At 44.5% G+C, this 18,290-nt stretch overlaps 1 long non-coding RNA gene across 1 annotated transcript in view; it reads left to right on the forward strand.

Moving 5' to 3' along the window:
- LOC149330036 (uncharacterized) overlaps nt 1–12,199 on the forward strand; it is a 287,954-nt gene extending 275,755 nt beyond the window's left edge. Inside the window, exons 4-5 of the long non-coding RNA XR_016285433.1 lie at nt 11,737–11,779; nt 12,191–12,199. This is a non-coding gene — a long non-coding RNA (uncharacterized LOC149330036). The remainder of the gene's footprint in view (nt 1–11,736; nt 11,780–12,190) is intronic.
- The last annotated feature ends 6,091 nt before the right edge of the window (nt 12,200–18,290 follow it).

Here is an 18,290-nt window from a genome sequence, read left to right on the forward strand (position 1 = left end):
CTTTTGCTCGCAGATTCTTCGTAGGCTGTGAAGGAAAAGCAACTAGAGATCATAAAGCCTCTATGATACCGCTATTTTGTCAGATTCTATTCGATTCTCTTTACTTACGCTATCTTTAGAATGTTCTTAGGGAGGTTCCTGGATTACAGAATTACTTAAATCTTTAATTGTTCCTCCAAAATTTGTGAACTATCGTCGGCCACCGCAAAGAAAGAGAAATTTGATCTTCGGTAGCTTGTTTGACCTACTTCCCCGCGTAAGAGAAATAGCTTAAAAGAGCACAAAAAATAAGCTTATATCACTACTCTATCATGGCACACCGAGCTCTGATTTAGAGAAAGAAACCTCCCTTACTTCGACCGCTTGACACAAGGGGGTATATGTGCCCATATTTTGCACGTAAACTGAAATTTTGACATCATGCACTGAAGTGCGATTGTCTCAAGAAAGGTTACGCAACAATCTGTTATCACGTGCGACCTTGATCTCCAGCAAGTTTACGGAACAATCAGTGATCAGCCGTCGCGGTGGTTCAGTGGTTATGGAGCCCGGCTGCTGGTCCGAAAGACGCGGGTTCGATACCGGCCTTGGCGGTCGAATTTCGATGAAGGCGAAATTCTAGAGGCTCGTGTACTGTGCGATGGCAGTGCACTTTAAAGAACCCCACGTGGTCGAAATTTCCGGCGTCCCTCATAGCCTGAGTTGTTTTGGGACGTTAAATCTCTGTAAAATAAATCAATAAATACACGCGACCATTCTGCGAAAGCAGTTGAATTTATTGTTGATGATTATGGCCTGAGAGTAATCAGTGTTTTTACTCTAAGCCGGGTTCCATTCGCGCTAGAAAATGTTTGTGGAACTTGAAGATGGGCAAAGGTGAGAGGGTTTGTGTGTGGTGATTGTGGCGCTTCTACAGAGTGGAGGCCGTCGAAAATGGAGGCAAGTGGGGGAGGGGAGAACCTACGGGAGTGGGGTGGAGAGGTGGCTGCTGTGTTGTTATTAAGGAAAGCAAGTGGCTTTACTACTACGTCTTTACATTTGATTTCTCATTCGAATCCTACGGGGCTTCTAGTGGGTAGAGGCCTTTAGGGGGTGTTTATTTTGGATGCGAGTTCGGATTCTAGGGGCGGCATGTTTTAGACTGAGAGCATTAAATGCCCGGTTCAGCATGAAATCCAGCGTCGACATCGTCATCGTCGGCGGGACGTGAGTATAGGTAATTCAGAAGGATGAAAAGGCAGACGGATATAAACGCAACTAGCTTAATCGCCTACATAAAAACAGAGGTAGTTAGGCAGAGATAAATACTGACACATTAGAGATTAACGTACAGAAAACTCGGTGAATGCATGAACAGCCACAAGACCTCAACGTGGCGTCAATCCAGGCTAGATGGCAGGCACACACATCCTTTCGCGAAGCGCCCTATCATTGTACAGCGCTCGGCAACCGATCCCAAAATGTGCGTTCCTAAATCGATAAATGCTGCCACTAACCACGGCTCATGAAAGGTGGCGCCATCTTTTCCATTTCGCCATGATCCGGCCTTTTTGGTGAAGCGGCTGGCGCCAAGCCAACCCGTTCGCGTCCGTCGACTTGCCCCCTCACCTCTCTCCCTTATGTATCTGCTCTGTGAGCGACGGCGGCCATGTCTGCAAGCAGACCACGCGCGCAGAAAGAAAGAGCGAGGAAAGAAGGAAGGAAAGAAAGACGTTTACGGCTGTCATAACAAGCTCCCGGGGAGTCGTAGACGTCTCCCTGTGTACACGCACACAGATGGGAGCATTCTAATTCCCTAGCCGTGCCCAGGCAGTGACGACCGGGATCATATAGACGCCCCCAGCCTCTGCCTTTCTCCTACTCTCATACCTCCATCTACTACCCTCCCTCTGTTTGCGCGTTGTTTACCAAAGGCAGGGAATGACCGGAGCTCCTAGAGGCGAGTCCCTTTTGTACCAGCTACTGCAAAGATTGTCCTGCTAGAATGTGCGCAAGCAGACCTTATTTACATGAACTGATATCGACAGCATAAAGATATTAGAATATCTGGAATGAAAACAACTTCACTACTATTCAAAATCTTATTTTTTTAAAAATCTTATTTAAAAACATGCGTGACGAAAGAAACGATCTACAGTCCACAGAAGAATGGCATCAAAATGGAAGGAACTGAGAACATTTTTACCGTTAATTTTTATTCAATAAGTGGTACTCCGAAATACCATGCAGTTCTGAAAGTAGCGTTTGGTTAGCCATTTGGACTGATACAAATTGGGTCTATGTTATCAAGCTACTCGATACAGTTCAATGTTCATGTCAGAGCGAATCATTGACTATGATAGCGGCCATTGTAAATGACGATGGGTTCGCTTCGAGCATCCACTGTTTTTATCCTCGTACGCAGATAATGTTACATGCAGCTTGCATAATATGGAGCTGGTAGGTCTGGAGATTGACCAAGAAAACACTGGTATAACAGATAAATGTCACATCTGCTGCATCATTGAAGTGTGTGACTATGAAAATAATTGAAGCTGCTGGCATTTATCTGCGTGTTCAATAATAGGCTGACACACCATAAAACTTTCTCCTCAGCCACTACATGCTGAATAATTTTGGTTAGGCTGATACTTTCAACCAAAGAGATGAACTCCGCCTTACAGTGAAATCGAATTTCCTGTGCTTAAAACTAAGTGGCATCAGATAACAGTTTTGCAAAATATGTTTATCAAATGATGAAAGTCTTTATGAATCGTGCGAAGCGGTCACATTACGCGCTACCTAAGGAGAACTGTTCAAAATAGCATCCTTGTGAGTGCATCTCAGGTTTTGTAGAGCAACAACTTTTTGACAGGTCCTTCGTTACACGTGTTTCCAGAATCGTGAGATGTTTTACTCTTCTTGGCGATTATTTTTCGACTTTTAACTTTAAACCCATTCCACCATGGTGCATTGACATAACCACACGTATATGGTACAGCCAGGGTATTTGCCAGCCATTTGCAGCCATTTACACAAAGTAGCTTTTTTATAAAATTAAACTATCAAACTAAGAATCGTGCCCCTGTCTCGGTGTTGATTTAACGCCCCGAAGCGTGTCCGAGAACAAAACCCGTTGATCATTGCGAAATTTAACGTGATTGGCTGTTGCAGTATGAAGATAAGTTTAAAGCGCTCGTTTAAAAAAAAATGCATTTTTTCAACCCACTTTTCAGCACAAGCAGTGCATTTCTTTAGAGTGTAGTTTATTTTGCCTGCCCCAAGTGTAGGGTAGTCAACCAGGCACTACAAGTGGTTATCCTCGCTGCCTTTTGTTCCTTCCTCTCATCCCTCCTCTCCCTGGTGGTTTTTGTCTGCACTGTCGAGCGTAAACGCAGGAGACAATGCAGGAATTTACCGATTAATTCCTGCTGCGTAAGCAGAGAAAGGCAATTCGATAAACTGGTGTATACTACGCGTGCATACAAACTCGCAGGGTTGCTTACTTAAAGTTTGACCTTCCAGGTTTTCTCGACGTTGCGAAACGCATTTGCAACTTACGGACAAAAAACGGGTTTGGTCTCGAATAACAAGAGAGACAGAAGAAAAACCGCTACTCGTTCCAAAGACCTAACAAACCTTGCCGGGGTGCCTTGGGCAATCGCGGTTTGGGCTAATGAAAGAAGGCACGCCGAGAACACGGTTGGGGGTCTTGACGGCAGTGCAAAAAGGAAGCGCGCGTGATTTAATTTCCACAGAGCGTCGAATTTCAAAGGGAGAATTCGGTTCCCGGGAAAATTGCTGCCGCGCGACCCACTTCTTCAGCACTTTCCTGTCTCCGTCGTCTTTATACTCTTGCCGGCTAGATATTCCTTTTTTTTTCGTTCTGTCTTCCTCGCCTTCCATTGGACGGCGTCCCTGCTTTTCGCCTGACGCCCGTGCTCTCCGCACGGCTAAGCCCAAATACAGTTTCGGAGCAGTGGCTAATCCTAGCTTCTATGCAGTCGTGTTCTGATGCATTCTTGATGGAGTGTGCGAGAAGTGCAACGAGGAGAAGAAAAATAAAAGTAAAAATGAAGTATCCAGAAAGTGGCTGGCTTTATGATGGCTGTAACTATATTCCGGTGCTGCCGTCCGATGTCGTTTTAGCCAGATAAACTTTGACCTTTGGCTTGGCGTCGTGTTAACGGGTGTAGCTCGAAGTTGTTCCCTCTCCGTTCCGCTTGCGGGCATAGAACTTTTCCGATTAATTTTGTTTTTGTCTCGTAGCTATGAGCAGCGGCTTAGAGAGTTGTTATTAAGATGTAAGGAACGAATCGTATTGCTTAGTGCGGGTCGTGTTGTGATGGAGGATGTTGCAAGGGAAAAGTATCTTGTGAACGTACGACACCGGAAAAACTTCGGGACTTCTGTCCGCTGGAGTGTGCCTGTCCTATACCTTAATTTCATTGACGTAATGCCTAAGAATGGTGCAAACGTTTTGTTGCTGGCCCAAGTAACACTTTTAAGCAGGAAACAGCAGGTACAACTTTGTAGGTTTATATGAAAAGTCATTTCAAAACCAGAGAGGGGCGAACTATGGTAGTTGTTGTTTTGTTATCTTTTTTTGTTCCCGCAAATCATATTTGTTTTATTCTTGAAGCGAATATGCACATCCGTGTGTAGTTATATGTAAGTGCTCACTTGAGTTCACCATGCAGCCCACGTGTTCCATCGGGACATTAAGTTATACAAACGACACCGTGCCAAATCCACAAGCGCATGCAACGCGACTTAACCCATCCCATTGTTTTATTTGTTTTCCAGCCCAGATAAAGATACGCAGCAAAATGAGTTACAAAACACGTGGAGTCGCTAAAGAAATCCTTTGCTTGGAGGAAGCTGCGTATTTCTCGACTTCGTGAAGCACGCCTAGCCTTGCCCTGTAAGCTGTACTCTCACGGTGTCTACCTGCATTGCATACCACGTTGGGCGCGGCACTACTCTTTATGACCGATTAGGTTAGACAAAGTTAGCCGGCTTGATAGGAACAATGTGGGTGGACGGCTGAACACTCTAGTGGTGGATATTCCCTATCTTCATACTGAACCAAATCGTTGTTTTCACCCTAAAGGGCGGTGAAAAATTGGAGCGTCCTTCGAAAAAAATTCAAAATAAAAGTCAATAATGCACGCGACTTAAAATCACTAACGTTAAGTAGCATAATATTTAATGCAAATGATTCAATAAAATCTAAATGCATCAACGTGTCCGCATTATCGGGACAGTTGTTATTTCAAGCACATTGCCAATGAAACTTCTGGGTGAAAACTTCTGGGTGAAAGCTTCTGGGTGCACCAACTAGCCCGATACGCTACCCTTCTGGGTGGGTACAGCAGGAACAACAAAACGCGAACGCAGAAAGAAACACAGAACGTGGACGAAGCTGCCAATCTGCTGCCGAAGCTGCTTTACAATCTCTGCAATGCGTCCGCGTTTTGTTGTTCCTGCTGTACCCACCCGGAAGTATGAACCAACTAGCTCAGTTTTCTACTCTTTCAAAGTGCCATTGAAATTTTCGTTATTTTCACTTAGAATGAGCTCTTGAAAAGCAGGAGTTGCTGCTGCCAATGTAGCGAATATGTTGCTACAAAATGTTCATAGCTTCAGTAAAGCAAGTTTTCGGGCAAGTTGGTAACATTCTTGATTCATCCCGTCAGCGAAGAAGCGCAAACACAAAGAGGAGGGACATGCAAGCAGCGTTCGTCCGTGTTTTTGCATATTCCTTCTCTTTGTGTTTCTGCTTCTTCGCTGCCAGTATGAATCAAGTTCATAGCTTCATTAGTCAGTTCAAGAGGTTGCCAAGTGAAAGTTGGTCTGTTTAAGTGTACTTGACACATGATTTTTTAGGATTCAAGAGGGGCGGACAGCTGCAAACACAGCTTTCAGTGATACAATAGATGAACTGTGTCACTCTGGAAGAGTAATGCAGAACAACATATTTAGCTCCCTCGCTACACAAAATGAAATAGAAAGGAACGTCAAAGGCACAAGAAATTAAGATAGGAAATACTTCTTCTTCCGTCCCTGGTACCAAGTTTAGCAAAAGATATGAGGCACCCCAGACCACCCTCATGATTTCCCACACTACTATAGTCGGATACGACTTCAGAACGAAGAGGCATATGCCCGACAAAGTAAGCCCTCCAGCTGATGGTGTCGACGCCATTGGCTGGAGGGGCACCATTAAGGATCATCTCGCTTCGTTCCTGCGTTGTATCCGATTATATGATCCCCTGTATAAAGTAGCAACAGGCATGTATTTGGTGAGTTTGTCCAAACTTTAGTCGCCGTGCCTCTTATGGTATATGTACCCTTGGGCAACATTGTGTCTTTTGACACAAGGTGAATTTGGCAATTACGGCTTCCGACGTAATGAAGAACCATGCCGATTGCCAGAATAAATTCCCTCCACACCTACTGTTTTAAAATAGCATTCAATGCATTTTTCCACGTTGCATTGATTGTCTTTCACTGAGTATATTTCAAAGCTAGGGCCTCCTTCCTGAGCACGTATTAACGGCGCAAACAAGTCCTTATTTTAATGGGTGCTGACAGCAGATGTTGAAAACGGTTTGAGAGGTCAAATTTCGATTAAATTTCACAACTTCTGGTGGGTTCGAACACACTAGACAGCGTGAGCTTCAAGTGATCACCACCAAGGATGAAAGGGAGGAACACAAGCCGTGCTCGTTAGTGAAAACTTATACGACGGCCTCTTAAACTGTCAGTCGCAAGCAAGACCTGATTCGCAATTATTTAGATGCTCTTCACCGGCTGCGTTGCGAAGGCATAATGAAATCTGAGTGTTTTGCGGCAAGTCTTCAAATGCCCTCGACGGAAATTTCATTTCTCAACTGCTAATGGTTGCGTGGCTGGTTTAATGTGGGATGGCGCAACCTTAGTACAAAGTGGCACCCAGTGAAATATTAGGTACGTCGTTCCTGTCTCTTGTAACCGAGCAATTACAGGTCAGTTCTCTCTATTCCCTGCCAGCAGGTTAAAGTGGGACCTACCGCATTAATGCTCAGATAGTCGTCCTCATTAGGCACAGAATGCAAACAGGATTAGCCGACTGCCTTTTAAAGATACGGAAAAGCTTCGCAGGAACTTGGCAATGAATAGTCTGAGTAGGCTGTGCGCCTGGGGTAGCTGTGGAGAAGGAAGGTTGTGAGCTTTTTAGGTTCTGGCAGCTGCATTCACTCTGAAAGCATGAACGCACCAGAAAGAAATGATACGGAAATAAGATATGATTTTTACTTTCCCCAATGCCATAAACTCATTAGCACACAGAAGCTCAGCTGCTTGAAAAGTTTTTAGACTGCGCTGGAATCCTGCAGAAGCAGTCCTGGACACTCTGGTTCATGCAAATGTGGGGTACAAGTTGAGCGACTGCCGAGATCTACTGTTAAGTCTACCACCACCTGCAGTTTAAGGTGACCGCACCAAGCGTCCTACAAAAGTTACCGTGCTCGCACTTAGAGCCACAAGTTTGGCATTGAAAAAATGCGATGCCTCTGTATGCGCGAGCGGATGGATGTCAAAAATAAATTAAGAAGCACGAAGAAAGAAACAATGGCTATGATGATTATGATAATGAAATTTTAGGGAGCAAGGACATCTTTGGTCAAAAAGCGCCAAACACAAGGTCATGAGGGGTCACACACATGCGCAGTAATTAAAATTTTCTTACAGTGCAATGAACACAACTTTGGTGAGGGCTTGAATGTAACTCAATATTCATGGTGTGTCTTGAAGGTGATTAAGTGTGCAGATCTACAAAAACAGAAAAGGCATGTAGTGCCTAAAAGGGCGGTCAAGAGTGATTGTCGGATTTTAAGACCAGGTCAGGCAGCTGCAGCCATAGTCCTTGATTGAGTAAGTAGGGCGAGGCCTCTGAGAGCTCGCCAGCTCATCAAAAATGTGAAAGACGTGACTTCATATATAATAAAAGATTCTCCATAAAAGGCCTACAACAGTTAACAATCTAAGAACACTATCCAAAGCAGACAGTCCTTCTTCGCCTACAAAAAAGTAGGGGTGCACTGGTATTTTACTTGTTTACGCTTCTGGTAAGTCCGGTCGTCTTTCTACCTTCAACGTGGGGCACAAGATGGGATGAGGATGACTGAGAAGTCGCAAGCGCACCTCATGCAGTGTAGTTCCAGTGTATTCTAAGAGGAGGAGGGAAATGAATAAGAGGAAAGGCAGGGAGGCTAACCGGAAGAAAAATCCTATGTATTCTAATACGTGTGTATCGTGTATGCAGTCCTAACCTAAGCCAGGAGAAGGCCACTCCTCTGAATCTACTTTGTTTTTCTGCGGCATGCTTGCTTATACTTGGCTTATTTTGTGCAGATTGATCTCTATTTTTGTGTTTAACTGCTGTTGCTACTTTATGCGAAACGTTTCTTTAATGTGTAACATGTGGTCTTGGTATGAATTTTTTTTTACGTGAATGCAACTGTATTCCACAGTTGACACCCGCCTTATTGGTAGCATTGTTTCGAGTATATCGTAATTTTGAGTTTTGATTTTTATACGAACATTAAGTTACGTAAGCAGTTGGTTAGAGCAACTTTTCAATAGCTTTCTGCGAGTGTGGCTTCCTTTCATTGTTTAAGTATTGAGGTAATAGTGGTCTTTTTCCGGCTTTGGGCTAGTGCTGAATAGACCATATCTCATTAAAGAGAGGGAGGATAGTTTGATGGTTGTTCATAGATGTTTCAGTATCCCATATGTAACCCTACGGGAGCTTGCCGTTGACATGCAGCACGTTCCTGACCCAATCTTCAGCTCGTGCAAAGTAAATGGTCGATTGCACCTTCTTGTGGATGACCTTTTATCTCGCAGGTATTTACGCTCCTCAGCTAGCTTGTGTCGAAGGAAGGAATCCGTATAGTGTGCTGAGCTGAATACATGATTAAAACGCTGTCGTACTCGTCGACTGGGTGCCTGAGTAAGTCGCCAGCAGCGCTGACAAGAGTCACTATTGGAGGACTACATCTCTGGAACGCTCTTAGTTTTTGTTTACTTTGTGCAGTGTCTGCTCGGGCATAAATGGATGAAGTACATAATGTCCAGTATTCCCGCTAGGACACACGTCTAATACACCTGCCATCTGTATTTCTGCCCTTATGAGGTATTAGGTTCTGGGCTGGCAGACATCTGCGAAACGCCCATAATCGTGCTGCTGACGGGCGTCTGCTCACTTCAAATTCCTCCACGGTGTTCGCATGTTTGATGTTGTTCTTGATGTTTGTGGAATGCAGTTTTCTGCATTGTTGATAGTGCAGAAATGCAGAATACCTTTAGCGTGGTCAAGCTTTAAGTGTCCGATGTGATACCGAGATATCGATAACGATGGATAAGATGCGTAACACTGCAAGTCCTCTGAAATTCTTCCAGTCAGCAGCTGGTTCTTCAAACTTTCCAGTTCGCATGCACATTTTCTGCCTACCTTGGAATGGGGAAGAGGTGCTCACTTCCATACGGTATAATAGCCCACGAAATGGTTCAAGAGGAATAGAAAGCCATTCGCGATGTCTATTACCGTTTTGTGAGAATGTTGTATTATGTTGGCTCTTTCTGTTAAATCGACATAAACAAAATGACAGGAGGTATTTCTCAGGAAGCTTAACTCGAGAGTAAGTTCGTGTCGATGCCCACGTTGGACGATGCGCATTACATACCCCAACCAATACAGACGGCTCTCCACATTGTCCAACAAGTGTTTCGATCCCCCTGCCTGAGAAGTGATGGTTAGGTGGAATTTAGAATGAATATACTGTAGATATTCTACATAGAAATGCAGGCCCTTTTTTCCATAGAATCTAAGTCCATAATCTGTGAATAGATTTGACATGGAATTAATTTTTTATTCACTAAGGCGAAGCGAGTAAGGGTTCCCATTCCTCTCTTTCCTGAGCACTACATATTGTTTCATAAAACTGCATGAACGGGATATACTTTGTTTCTTATACATATAGTACCGCCTGTTCCGTATTTATCTGTCCGTGTTAGAAAAAATTCTCCTGCGCAAACTACTGGACTGTATGGGCTGAAACGCCGACTACAAGGTAGCTTATGATAGTCTTCGTCTTTCGATATGTAATTTAACATCTAAACTTGCCTACATTTTCAGGAATCGGCGAAAAACTGCATTCGGCTGCGGCAGAACTTTTCGTCCAGGCGAGCAAAGAAGCCAGTCTGACAGACTGCGCCATCTGGCGAGCGGTGTTAATTTCAAGGAACAGACGACACGCACATCCCAAGAAACCGCGCGAGGTGCGCATTCCAGCCCCAAGCCGTGACATCGGTTGCCTCACTGCTCGCCAGATGGCGCAACCTGTCAAAGTGGCTTCTTTGCTGGCTTGGACGAAAAACTCTGCCGCAGCCGAATGCAGTTTTTCGCCGATTCCCGAAAATGCAGGCAATTTTAGATGTTAAATTACTTATCGAAAGACGAAGACCATCATAAGGTACCTTGTAGTCGGCGTTTTGAGCCCGTACAGTTCAGTAGATTGCGCAGCGGAATTTTTCGCAACAGGGACAGATAAATACGGAACACGCGGTATGTTTAACTCGCATTCTGTGAAAATTTCAGATATATCATACAGGTTTTTATTAGACCCCTGGAGTTCTGGCAGGCGATGTTGCCATCAGGCTTGGTTACTAGCGGATGATGAATACTATGCCTGCAAGAATTGCTGTTATTTTGACTCGCGTTTAGCATGGCCAAGAATTTTGAAACATTTCTGTTCTGTGCTGTCTAGCAGACCGCACTGCTTTCTTGGAGACCCCTTTCATTTATTCGGCGCCTGAGGGCCTGAGGGTGTAGCCCTTATTGCCCCCAGTAAAAGCCTGGAGGCTGTTGCAGAAAGATTTTGAGAGACTCAGTCAATAGTAGGACTACGTTGGGATCCGGACACTGCAGAGATGCCTCGCTTTGAAGCTCGCGAACTCAGAGAAGCCTGAGGCTACTCTTCAAGGACGGAGACCTGCATCTCCTCCGTAAGAGGCCCGGATCCAGAAGGAGGAGCTGTGTACTTTGCGCTTGCCTTAGTGTTCCCAGAAGCAGCTCAAAGCTCGACCTCCGAAATGTGGACAGTACCGGCTGCGATTCAAAGCAAGCACACGACAGCAAGGCTGTACTGTGTGCCCACTGCCAACAGACGTCGCTCGTCCCACCCGCGCACAGCGTCAACATATGCTCTCGGTGCCTGATCCTCATACTTGTTTCTTTGAGGCCGATCATTCGCTTATCTCTCTTGAATGTTTCGAATGAGCACAATTAGACTGCAAGGGGCCCTTTGCTTATGCATATTGTGTGTGTGTTGTTCTGCAGTTCTCACTGTGATTGTCGTTTTCGGCGCGCTTTTCACAAGTCCCCTTGCTTGTATATGTCTCTCTCCTATGGCCATACTTCTCGCACTTGAAACACAAGGGGGGGGGGGGGGGGGGGTTGCATGGGCGAACGGGGCACCTCACGAACGCTATAAAGACGGATTCAGGCAAGCAAATGCTGCAGAAATTCACAACATTGTCTGGTGGCAAGACATATTCACCTTTCCACCGCATTAAGATACGGCGAAGAGCGGTCATGGCCTGATCATGCAAATGCGCAGAGTTCAACGCCTTCCTCATTTTACATAGTCGCTTTTATATTGCACCCTTGATGCTGTTGACGCTTTTGTGCGGTGTGATTGAAATATGCAGGTCGGACAAGTTCTGCTGGCTTAGAAGAGTGCGACTTTGCTGGGCAAGTAAATCCATGGGCGAAAGTTTCTTTGCCTACTCCTTACTTGCTCTGCTTTCCACCTTTTTAGCAATGTCACAAAATGATTCGACGGCCACTGCAGCCTTTTTCTTAAGTGTGCACAATAAAAATTGAGGGAAGTTTTTAAAGTACTGATGAGTTGACACTTTCATTAATGCGATGTGAACCTGTTTCCCAGTAGGATCAAAATTTAAAGGAGGCAGATTTAACTTTTGCGGCATGCATGGACTAAGGGTTTATATTACGTCAGCTGTGTTTCACCCTTAAAACACGGGAAAGTCCTGCAGCCCCTCGACTGGTAGACAGACGGGGAGCCCGTCAGATGGGCTTCATGAATTGACCCCGAAGGCCACTGTTCATGGTTTCTGTCCAACATTAAACCTTTCGCCACAGTGCAGATGACGGCTTACGTAGGGGGTTCAAGATCATTGATTGCGCCAGGCACCATCAGCTCGGGACTCAAGGTGTCCATTGAGGTGTATATACGGGGTTTTAACGCCCCAAAGCAACTCAAGCTATGAGACACGCCGTATAGTGGAGGGCTAAAAAAAATTTGATCACTTAAGGTTCTTTAACGTGCACTCCCATCGCGCAGTAGACATACCTCTAGAATTTCTCCTCCATCAAAATTCGTCCACTGCGGCAGGGATCGAATCCGCGTCGTTAGGGTCAGCAGCCGAGTGCCATAACCACTGAGCCGCCGCGGTGGCTGTCTATTGAGAGGAAGGAAAGAAGGGGAGATGGAAGGCACATGAAAAGAAGTATGGAATATCCGTTTTCTTCTAGCTCACGATTTCCCCCTATTTTTCGGCTTACGACGCAATTCGTAGCTAACCATGAACATCGTTGTTCAAAGGTCGCAGGCAAATAAGAGTTGGGGTTTTCAAATGAGCTGAACTTATGGGGGGGGGGGGGGGGGGGGGTGTTGCACATTATTAAGCGAATCCGCATACTATATCATCTCTACACGGTGGGTTCAGTTTTGCTCGAACTAAGAATAACCGCAAGGCTTCATGCCTTTCGGTGACTGAAAGGTACATTTATAGGCACTCTGCACTTCTAGACGCAATTATGCGAAGCCACGCGCAGAAGAATGCCTAGCGTGGCATCGCAGGCCTGTTATATTTCCCCGCTCTTGTATGCTGGGGACGCACCCTTGGAGGCAATTGGAATATGGCGTCGTCGAAGCTCTTGCATAGCTCAGCGCCGAAACCGCTTAATTTGTCGCCTCGAGCTATTCTAGATTGCTTCGGATGAGAGGGAGTCAAACCAATTTTGGGACTTTCGGGCAAAGGTCACCAAGACCTTAAAGGGAATTCTACATGAACCTCCGCCGATGTCGTTATATAAGAGAAATTCCAGAGCCTATTTCGTCACCAATTACGTTTCCAGAGCTTCGCCCTAGGGCAAGTCTTCAGTTACTGAAATAAAGAAAAAAAAACTACCGGGAAAAGCGGTTACCAGTGAACAGAAAGCGGAGGGTGCCGAAAAAGCAGCTCTAAAAAAGATTTCTTCGCATATTTCTTTTTCTGAGAAGAAAATATTCGCCTACGAGTAGACTGATGCATGAGCGAAACAGGTACAAAGAGATAAAAAAACTAGTTTAAAATTTATGCTGAACTTCAAAACAAGACGCAAACTTTAAAATGATAATGAAGAAAATGCCACATATATTTTCTAAACAGGCACTCGAAAATGAGCGTCCTGCATAAAACAAAAGTACCTCTTAATGAAATTTCTCACAGATGAGTCTCATTCGCAGGAGCAACTTTTTATATTAGGGCCAAGGAAAATTTTGAACACCTGTGACTAGAAGTAAGTCTCGAAAGCAGAAAATATCAAATTCTACTCGGGTTGATGCGGTGTATGGCAGAAATGACTTGCTAATCCCGTTAACCACAACTGGTGTTTGCTGCCGCGATTCGATCTAAGCATATACGCCAGTATGAACCAAAAGTGGGTCACATACAGAATGCGATTGAACGCGAACAATAATAAAAATTTCGAAAAAGTAGAAAATGTAGGAAAGCAAGAAGTCAAAGGAGAGACTAAGGCTAAAAAGGAAGAGAGTGAATTAAATGAGTTATCATAGGGCGCAGAGAAAAAAATAGAAAAGAATGAGGGTTGAAGCCGGTTAATGGTAAGAGAACATTATAGAATGCCAGTCAACAGCGCAATCTTGGGCAGTACTTTAAAGATGCGTGAAAGTCAGATCAGCATGATAAAGGCTAGGCCTAATAATAAAAAAAACTTTCCATTGTCCGCGAACGGTGTTTCCATCCATGAAGGACCAAATGAATATTTGAAATTTTAAAAATCTAATAATTTGGTTTCAGCACCCCGGGTGTTTACGTGAAGCAAGTAGATATTTGGGAGGCTTAGAAGCTAGAAAGTCGGAAGTCTCAGAATACTACAGAAATGTTATGATGGCTCCTCTTCAAATTCTTGATTTGCAATAATTCATCAGATTTTTTTCAAATAGATTTGATGTGTTTTCGGTACACTGAAAGCACTCGCAACGTAGCCAAAATAAGTCAAAAATTCTAATGTATAAAACATTGAAACACAATGAGGGCCGTTGAATAATGTATGCACGTCTATTCTCCTGCACAAAGCGGTCGGATTGTGCTTTGGATGATTTTGCGACGAAATTCAGTATTGGAGAATTCATAATTAACTCTAATTTTGCGATGAATTAATGAACTGGGTATTGACAAGCCGCCGTTTCACGTATACCATCAATGTGAGAGCATTAAATGCTCCATGAGACCAAAATGCGTCGTCGGTTATAAAATTCGCCCATTAGCTGGTAAAGCGTTACGTCACCAGCCCGGAGCATTTCCACTGGCTGTGGGGAAGTGACCTCAGCAGTCACTAGAACTGATGCAGGAGTCAACAGCTATTATGCGGAGGTGTGTCTGTGAATTTTTTTTATTAAGTCTGCTCAAAAATATATCGCTATTATACTACTTATTTCGCGTTCTCATTAAGAACGCTCACATTCACCGAAAAAGAGGAAAGCACAGAGGAATTTAGGTGTTTCTTTTCAGTTTGCGGTGTTGCTTAATTTCAAAATAGCAATGCAACCATTTTCAATCTGAAAGACATTTGGTTAGAAAGTAGTGAAACAAATAACCGCATGCCGCCGATGACATCTGAATCCACGAGCTCCGCATATCGCTGCATGTTCTGATGAATTTTCCGGACAAGTATCGACAGTGTTTTTATTTGTGAAGTGTTTCAATGGTCATGATGCGTTTTTGTAAGCCTTGCCAGACAAAGAACCAAAGGTCTTTGACAGATCATGTGTTCTTTAGCTCTAGAGTTCATGTATAGTTTGCGAACGCATTTCTGCACAAATTCTCGGATGTTTCGAAAGGCACCCCTGCAGATGTCTTGCTTTGCAGAGAACAGGTCAGTAAATGTTTGGAGGACAGTCGCTCCGTTATCTCTGGACAGAAACCGCTTAGGATTGCACGAATGCGTTCTAGTAGCTGGTGAAGAGTGACGTGTTAGAATCTCTGACACACCACTGCCTGATTTTTATGGATTTCCGAAAGTTTCGTCCACAGGGAGTGGTCTGGTTGTCAGATGTTTACTTTCATAAATTCAGGAAGAAACTATCAGGCTTCATGCGCAGAGGTCCGCAAGATGTATTTTCATGCTCCGTGAGAAATATAATCGAGACACGGTGTATTCAAACAGTGCAAGCAACGGGCTAGCCTCTGTGAAAGAGCAGTTTAAGGCATAAATAAAGCAGCTTGCTACTGTTTGCTTACTCTACAGGCTATATTTTCTGTTAATTCGAGATATATTTTCTTACAATTAGCAGACAAGATCTTTATTCTCTAAACTTGCATCCTTCAGCCACTAAGCAGAACTTATTCACGAAATAAAAAAAAATATTCCACAAGCATCACTATCAGTGTAGTTGTATCTACTGCAGTAAAAAGGCTTCTCACAATTTTTTCCCAATAAAGCTGTCCTATGATAGTCGTGGCCACCATACCTTTGTTTGCATCTAGCCTCATCTACCAACCCAAGTTCTGCCGCCAACTGCTACACTTCCATCTTTTTGGAAAGCACTTCATTATGCTGAGAAGCCGTTGATAATTTTCCCATTGCATAACATACACTAAAAAAATTCAGGGGACACTTTGGCTTTCTAAAGTGCTGGATGAGAAAGCTTTTCGTGGCACCGTGTTTTTTTTACTTTTCATACGTTTTTATTTTATTATTTTGTTTTTTTCTTATTTTTTATTTTTGTAAAAGAAAACCCATGCATTCACTAGACGCGCCTTTATTCATGCTCAAACCCTGATTATGTTTGTGCCACGCAGTGCCTACCTACGTGCTGTGTAAATAGATTTATTTTTTTGCGCACACACACACACACGCACACACACACACACACACACACACACACACACACACACACGCGCGCGCGCACACGCACACGCACACGCACACCCACACGCACACGCACACCCACACGCACGCACGCACGCACGCACACACGCACACACACACACACACACACACACAGACACACACACACACAGACACACACACACACACACACACACGCGCACACGCACACACGCACGCACGCACGCGCACACACACAGAGACACACACACACACACACACACAGAGACACACACACACACACACACACAGAGACACACACACACACACACACACACACGCACACGCACACACGCACGCACGCACGCGCACGCGCAGACTGTACACCAGGTGTCTCGGCTAAATGTAACCAAGCTTCTAAAAACACGGGGTGTGCTAACCGTCTGAAACCAAATGAGGATTGTTTAGAGTCGCGGGACCTATTCTGCAGTATTTTTTTCGTTATTCAAGGTTGACTAATTAGTCAAGCTTAATTAACTAACTTTTTATTTATTGACTTGAGGAACAAAGTGCCAATGGAAAAGTTGTAGATCGCTTTCAGAAACACCTTACTGAGGCATTTGCAGCAAAGTAATATTTACGTAAAGTAGTTTTTACCGGCCTTTAACCATAGCCCGCACTATAAGAAAAAAGCTTCCACATGACAACTGGGCCACTTCAACGTCCCAAGACGCACCTTAAAGAATAAAATCAGTTTGTTCTGAAGTCCTCTCCTCGATGAGACTTTGAGTGCACATTCGGGCAGGGAAGTCAGCGAGCAGCTGGTCACGTGACAAATTTCTTTTAAGGCCAATAAATGAAGCTACGTAAATCGTAACTTTTCCCCCGCCCAAAAAACCGGCAGCCCAGAGAAAAGGCCCAGGGCGTCGTGTACAAAATTCCGTGTTCCGTCTGCCCGGCGTCGTACATAGGGGAAACGAAGAACTTCGCGGAAAGGATGAACCAACACAAAGCGGACGTCCGTCACATGAATCGTCAACGCAGCGCCGTGGCCGAACACTGTGAAGGGTGTGACCACCCAATTGACTTCGACAGCACCATTGTATTGGAAACGGAAGCTAACCCACGCAGGAGGCTTCTACTCGAGTCGTGGCACATACAGCAAACACGAGAGAATGTTAATCGTTCCCTGGGGACTCTCCCCTCATCCTACGTCCATGGGCTGCGGCCATTGACCCGCAGGCCCTCCACACAGGGGCTTAAAAAGCCAAGCTGCGCTCGCCCGTAGTCACACCGTGAAGAAGGGGCCGAGCCGGTCCCGAAACGTCGTGTTTTTCCTGTATTTTACTTGGTTGGCGTCACTTACCTTCTCCTAACATTAAATTTCCCAACCAGACAGACTTCTGTCGAATGTTTTCTTTTTCTTTAAATCGTAACTTGACGGAAACAGCACTATTAGCGGTTTTTCGGGGCGATCTAAAACTTTTGCTTTGAGACTTTCTTCCTGAAGTCAATCATTAAAAAGTTTGCTAATTAAACTTAACTAATGAAGTAACTTTGAAGACTGAAAAAAAATACTCTAGACTAGGCCACGCGACTATGAACCACCCTGAGTTGGTTTCTCTGGACTAGGACACTTCGCCTTTTTTAAAAGTTTGCTTGCATTTAGCTGGGACACCCGGTATATATCCTTTCTCTACAAAACCATGTACATAAATACCATGAAAGAAAAAAAAAGAGCCTTCGTGGCGGAGTGGTAGCGTCTCCTCTCCAAATGCCAAATGCCTTGGTTTGATGCCCAGCCGCGACACGGTTTTTTTTTAAGTGATGACGCCGAAACGCGGACACACTTGCTAACATTCCTTGGTCCCGAAAGTATGAGGCATTAAAGGCTTTCGCCTTAATTCCATTTCTTATTACTGGTTACGGCTACAATATCATGAACTAGGGTTTCTTCACTGACCCACACTGCTCTTTTTCTGTCTATTGACCTTACACCTGCTATTTTCCTTTCCATTGCTCGCTATGTTGTCATCAATTAAATTTCTCCCATTTTCCTACGTTTCAAGTAAGTACCGGGAAGACAGAAATACGCCATGAACTCCCGAAGGGAACATCAGGCCCA

The sequence above is a fragment of the Amblyomma mixtum genome, chromosome 9 (genome assembly GCF_055824585.1).
Source record: "Amblyomma mixtum isolate Tamu chromosome 9, ASM5582458v1, whole genome shotgun sequence".
Classification (NCBI taxonomy): domain Eukaryota; kingdom Metazoa; phylum Arthropoda; class Arachnida; order Ixodida; family Ixodidae; genus Amblyomma; species Amblyomma mixtum.